The 6,947-nt window shown below is 44.2% G+C and overlaps 1 non-coding gene across 1 annotated transcript; it reads left to right on the top strand.

The window, feature by feature from the left end:
- Positions 1-2,107: 2,107 nt before the first annotated feature.
- trnal-uaa (transfer RNA leucine (anticodon UAA)) lies at positions 2,108-2,223 on the top strand. Its single transcript has 2 exons — positions 2,108-2,145; positions 2,178-2,223. It is a non-coding gene; the product is annotated as a tRNA-Leu (tRNA).
- Positions 2,224-6,947: the final 4,724 nt, after the last annotated feature.

Genomic DNA, 6,947 nt, shown 5'->3' with positions numbered 1-6,947 from the left:
TAGAAATACTGGAGTCATGATGATCATGATGAAGTCTGCTGGAGAGAGACATTTCCTGCTGTCCTCCATAATTCAAAGAGATTGAAGGATAAGGTTGCAGAGTGACAAAACGTGACCGGAGCACTTGGCCCTAAAAACTAATGCCTACCGGGAGAAAACAGCTTCTGTCCTTTCCGCACTTTCTCCAGCAGTTTTAGGACTAGGTCGAGCCGGAATATAACTGGGTAAGGAAATGGGTCTCAACATTAAAAATCGGCGCTCAGCCCGGAATGCGTGAGCAACTCCAAATCCAGGCGTACCATATGCGGAGCAAAAGCTATTTCAAACGGTTCACAAAATAGCAGGTTGCAGCATAGAATAACAAGATTACTGTTGAAAGTTCAAAGTGCATTTATTTTAAAAGTATCTATAAATGAAACAACCTTGAGATGCGTCGCAACTCCAAATCGACAAAAACTTACTAATCTGTGAGAAGCCCGTGATCGGTAAACATCCCGGTATTGGCTTATACACCCGTAAATATATGCACATCCCCAAATAAGTGTGCACCCCTGTATTCGACAACACACCGCTGAATCTGTACACATTGTCAAATCAGTGTACATCTCTGTATTAGACGATGCACCGCTGAATCCAGACACATCACCAAATACGTGTGCATCTCCAAATCTGTTCACGTCACTAAATAAGAGCGCAATTTCAATGATATTTATGTTGCTTTATCGATAAATGGAACAACTTTCAGATTCGCCACACCATCAAATCCGCCGACACACCAAATCTGTAAGAACACTGAGATCCGTGCGCACCTCCAAATCCGTGTGTGCCCTCATGTCTATGTACAACTTGAAACCCGTGTACACACCGACTAGAAAAATAGATTATCCCAAAACCTTTTCAAGAAATGACAAAATATGTGTACACCCCCAAATCTGCAAACTGCCCGCAAATCAAATTAGTATGCATCTCAAATCCAGAGACACTCTCAAATCTGTGTGCGCCCCAAACTTATTGAGAAACAGTCTAAGGAACAGGATATACAAGTCAATTGTAACATGAGAAACCTGATTTGCAGATGACACCTGGGTTTCATAGCGTGAGTGGACAGCGAAGCAGTTTATGAAAACTTTCAGCGTCAGTGAAACAGCTGGAAAAACGGACCGAACATTTTGCAGTTGGAATCTAATGTGACATTCCATCCAGATGGGATCAAGAGCCACTGCACTTTGGCCGGACCTACCTGGGTAGATATATACAATAATTGTTAGGGAATTGAGGAATGAGGGAGAGCAGAGGGACCTGTGAATACAGTTCCATAATTCCTATGTAAGCTGTTCGCATCGTAAATCAGTTGTCACCCATATATGCCGAAGCAGCCCTAAATCTGCGCAAACACTTTAAACATTAGAGAACGGCATCTGTGGAGACTTAATCCCCGTTTGCTTTCCAGTGAGAAATGTTGTAGTTATATATCAGCTAACGACGCATTCTTCGAGACTAACAAAACTATATATATATAGACGGTACAAGAGCCTCAGGACTCGCACGGCCACGTTCAAGAACAGTTACTACCCATCAACAATCAGACTATTGATCAAAAGGGCATAATGTACGCTCACGTGCCCATTCATTGAATATTCCGACAACCAATCATTTCACTTTAAAATCTATTCTATATTGAATAGCTGAGCATGCCAGGAGAAGCGCAGCAGACAGGCAGCATCGGTGGAAAAGGGAAAGTGTCATTTCCCCCTCACCTCCGATGCTCCAGAGAAAAAGAACAAGGTTGTCCAAATTTTGGTTAGTGCACAAACCGTCTAATTCAGGTAGCATCTTGGTGATGCTCTTCTGCACACTCTCCGAATCCGCGTCATCCTTTCTCTGGAGGATGGCCTGAACGGAGTGCAGCACAATTCCAGTGCTGTGATGCTGTACGCTCTGATTCCGCACATGCTCGGCATTCTGAGAAAATGCACCACGTCCATATTCATTTAAAATCCCAGGATATAGAGTGTGTTTATACGTATACCCGCTCAACAAAACAGTCAGTCAGTTTATTCCGAAATACAGCTGTTTATCTGGCATATGGAGAGAGTACTGCAGGGCTGTCAGCGTGGCCGAGTGGTCTAAGGCGCCAGACTTAAGGCGAGAAAGCCGCTTCCTAGTAAACGCGAATGTTCTGGTCTCCACCTGGAGGCGTGGGTTCGAACCCCACTCCTGACAAATACTCTGTTTTTCACGTGCTGTTTTTATAATGCAATCACTGTAATTTTACTGAGCGATCAAAGCGTGAACTGTTTGGGAGTACGAGAAAGAAGCAATTAAGATAAAGATTTTGATTTAGTCACAACAGAGAACTGAACAACGGGTCACATGACATGGGTTTCGGGCTGCGGAGTTTGATGAGAACGAGGCCTCGGTGAGGAGCGTCTGTATCACCTTCTCAGCCGTGGCTGTTTTTTGGGCAGAATGACATCAGGGCAATTCAGACACGTTGTTGGTCTCTATATTGAAACGGCATTTTACGTCGTCGTTCTTAAGCGTACATCTGCCGTGGAGTTCAGTTACGTGCATTTAACACCTTTCTGGATTTGGGAATACCGGATTAATCATTCCGCACAGGATTATATTCTCTTTTTGTGGTTTAACAGGCCACTCTTCCTTGTTTTGCAATGCAGGTGTTTTAAATCGCACAGCACGGAAAATAGCCTTCGGCCCAATTGGTTCAAAGTTCAAAGCGAATAAATTTTGCATCAGAGCCTTTCTATATACATGTATCACCATGTACAATCAGATTCACTTTCTCGCGGGCATCACAATAAACACAATAAAATCCATGGATGACCGCACTAACAGGACAGCCAAAACACTCAATATGTATAACATAACACACTGTGCAAAGTCAAGCAAAAGAATAATGATAATAGCAATATTAATTGTTATTTTATGTCATAATCGAGGGCGACTACGAAGCCCACTGGAGTTTGTTTAGGTGTTACCGCTCTCAGAGACAACCAGATAGATCTATAAAACAATAGATATTACAGCACGGAAACTGCCCTTTTGGCCCTTCTTGGCTGTGCCGAACCATTTTTCTGCCTAGTCTCACTGACCTGAAACTGCGCCATGTCCCTCCAAACCTCTCTCATCCATAGACCTGCCCAAGTTTTGCTTAAATGTCAAAAGTGAGCCCGCATTCACCAATTCATCTGGCAGCTCATCCCACACTCCCACCACTCTCTGCGTGAAGAAGCCCCCTCCCCCCATGTTCCTTTTAAGCCTTTCCCCTTCGCCTTTAACCAATGTGCTCTGTTTTTTTTTTCTCCCCTGGCCTCAGTGGAAAAAACCTGCTTGCATTCATTCTATCTATACCCATCATAATTTTATACACCGCTATCAAATCACCCCTCATTCTCCTACACTCCAGGGAATAAAGTCCTAACCTGTTCAACCTTCCTCTGTAACTCAGTTTCGCAAGTCCTGGCAACATCCTCGTAAACCTTCTCTGCGCTCTTTCAAACTTATTAATATCCTTCCTGTAATTTGATGACCAAAACTGCACACAATGCTCAATATTCGGTCTCACCAATGTTGTATACAACCTCACCATTACATTCCAAATCTTGTACTCAATACTTTGATTTATAAAAGCCAATGTACCAAAAGCTTTCTTTACAATCATATCTACTTGTGAAGCCACTTTTTGGGAATTATGTACCTTTATTCCCAGATCCCTTTGTTCTAATGCACTCCTCAGTGTCCTACCATTTACCTTCTATGTTCTACCTTGGTTTGACCCTCAGAAGTGCAATTCCTCACACTTGTCCGCATTAATCTCCATCTGTCATTTTTCAGCCTATTCCTCCAACTGGTTCAGATCCCTGTGCAAGCTTTGAAAGCCTCCAATATTTATATCATCAGCAAATTTGCTTATCCAATTTGCCACATTATCATCCAGATCATTGATATAGATGACAAATAACAAGGGACCCGACACTAATCCCTGTGGCACACCACATGTCACAAGATTCCACTCAGGGTAGCAATCCTCCACTACCACTCTCTGGCGTCTTCCAATGAGCCAATGTCTAATCCAATTTACTAGCTGTCCATGTATACCTAGCAAATGAATCTTCCTAACTAACCTCCCATGCGGGACCTAGTCAAAGGCCTTACTGAAGTCCATGTATACAACATCCACTCCCTTCTCTTCATCTGCTTTCCTGGTACCTTCCTCGAAAAACTCTAATAGATTGGTTAAACATGACCTACCACTCAGAAAGCCATGCTGACTTTTTCTAATAAGTCCCTGTCTACCCAAAAAATTGTAGATCCTATCTCTTAGTATTCCTTCTAATAATTTACCTACTACGGATGTCAAACTTACCGGCCTATAATTTCCCGGCTTAGTTTCAGAGCTTTTTTTAAACAACGGAACTACATGAGATATCCTCGAATCCTCCAGTACCTGACCCGTGGATATCGACATTTTAAATATTTCTGCCAGGGACCCTACAAATTCAACACTAGTCTCCTTCAAGGTCAGAGGGAATACCCTCAGGTCCTGGGGATTTATCTGCTCTGATTTGCCTCAAGACAGCAAGCACCTCCTCCACTTTCATCTTTATAGGTTCCATGACCTCCCTGCTTGTTTGCCTTGTTTCCATAGACTGCATCCTAGTTTCCTTAGTAAATACAGATGCAAAAAAAAAACATTTAATTTCTCTCCCATTTCTTTTGGTTTCATACATAGCCGACCACGCTGATCTTCAAGAGGATCAATTTTATCCCTTACTATCCTTTTGCTCTTAACATACTTGTGGAAACTCTTAAGATTATCCTTCAATCTAAATGCCTAAGCAACCTCATGTCTTCTTTTAGCCCTCCTGATTTCTTTCATAAGTATTTTCTAAGATGAATTACACATTGACAGAGGATCGAATATGCACGATTTAAAATTATTCACTTAAAGCTCAAACATTTAATGCAGATAGTAAATATGATTTCGAAAGTTATAAAAATAAAATTTGTACAATAGAAGCGTACTAGATTAAATGTAAAAAAAGGTTGCAATTCAGGTAGCAAAATATCAAATAGAAATGCAGGATACAGTAGACTTGAAGGATGGATGAATAATTTTATTTCGTATGTTAATGACTTGGATGTTGGAACTGATGATCTTACGGACGGGTTTGCGGACAGGAGGAACATAGGTGGAGGTGCAGGACATCTGGAGGAAGCAGAAAGGCTACAAAAGGACGGAGACAGATTAAGAGAATGGGAAAGAAGTGTCAGATAGTACATACTGTCAGGAAATATATGGTCCTGCACTTGAGCAGAAGAAATAAAATGGAAGGCTATTTTTTCAACGCAGAGGAAATTGGAAAATCGGAGGTGCAAAGGGACTCTAGGTTCCTCGTCCAGCATTCTCTGAGGGTTGATATGCAGGTTGCGAAAGTGGTGAGGAAGGCCAATGCGATGTTCGCGATCATTTCGAGAGGAATGGAGTATGGATGCAGCAATGGGATTTTCAAGTTTTTAAATGCACTGACGTGGCCTTACCTTGAGTATTATGAGCAGTTTGGAGCCCCTTGTCTGAGATAGGGTATGCTGTCACTGAAGACGGTTCAAAGGTGGTTTAGAAAATTATTCCGGGTTGAAAGCTTTGTCATGCGAGAAGCATGTGAAGGTTCTGCGTCTGTACTCACGGGAATTCAGGAGTGTCAGTGGTTCCTCCTTCAACCACCCCTTGATCTCTTTCAGTGTCTATCACTCGTGTCACCCAGCTGACTAATGTACCTTGTCTCCCGTGTCCATCACTCATGTCTCCCGGCTGGCTACTGGTCGGTGTCTCCCCGTGTCTATCACTCGAGTCACCTGGCGGTTTAGGCACTCCTGCTCCATGACTAAACTTAGCTTCATTCAGTTTCAGCAGCAGCTGATAAATATATTGATCCCCTGCTGGAACTAGTCGGCGAGACCTCTCTCGGAAAGAGGTGCCCTCTGTTGCTCTAATAGAGCGGCAAGTACTTAAGGGGGGAAAAAAAAACAAATTCAGACCTGCCAGTGGAAAAGGCGTCTTCGCGTTCCAACATTTTATCAGTTAATCCCTGTTTCCATTCCTCGAACATTTCACAGGAGTTTCCTGTCGCTCTAGCTGCTCCCAGAATGTAACATGACAGGTTTAGACGGGATGCACCTCACAGTTCCTCCTTTCCGCTAATCAATCTACTTAGCAGGAACTTGCACCTTCTCAAAAGCAGCTCTGAACAAACGGTGAATGGACAAGATGTTCAAAAAGTGTCATGGGGAGACGTGGGCAGTGGACCCAAAAGCACGACACAGACACTGAACAACCAGGAACAGGACTAGGCGTGAGAAGGAAGCAAGGGAAGAGAGGAAGAAAAGACGCTGGACATGACACAGGACCCGGACGAGACAAGGATTCCGGCTCTGGACTAGGACTTGACAAGGAGAGCGGAACCAGGACATGGAACTGGGTACAAGGAGCCTGGGCTCAGACTCCCAGTCAGAGACTAGACAAGGACCCAGACCCTGGGTCTTCACTCGGGCTCAGACTCCAGAACCCGGCGAGGACAAGACAGGGCTACAGGACGCGGTGTTGGCACAGGACTAGACGTGAGACTATTGGACAGGACAAGGGGACCCCAGCACAGGACGAGGGAATCCCAGCACCGGGCTGGGCGAGGCACATCGAAAAGACAAGGACGCAGAGCAGAGGCTTGGACAGGACAAGGACCTAGGACGTGACTGGGACTGGACGAGACCCCGAAGCCTTGACTTGGTCGAGGAAGGGAGGGGGACGCAGAACACAGACCCTAGTAAGAGACAGGAACATGCAAAACCGAGCCGGGACCCCTCCTTGGATACAGGACGGAGGGCTGGGACTCATTACACAGAACGCTGAACACGACGAGACAGTTCCC

Source organism: Hemitrygon akajei, unplaced genomic scaffold (genome assembly GCF_048418815.1).
Source record: "Hemitrygon akajei unplaced genomic scaffold, sHemAka1.3 Scf000097, whole genome shotgun sequence".
NCBI classification, from domain to species: Eukaryota; Metazoa; Chordata; class Chondrichthyes; order Myliobatiformes; family Dasyatidae; genus Hemitrygon; species Hemitrygon akajei.
Note: the sequence above shows the minus strand (reverse complement) of the source record. Positions and strands in the feature narration are given on the sequence as shown.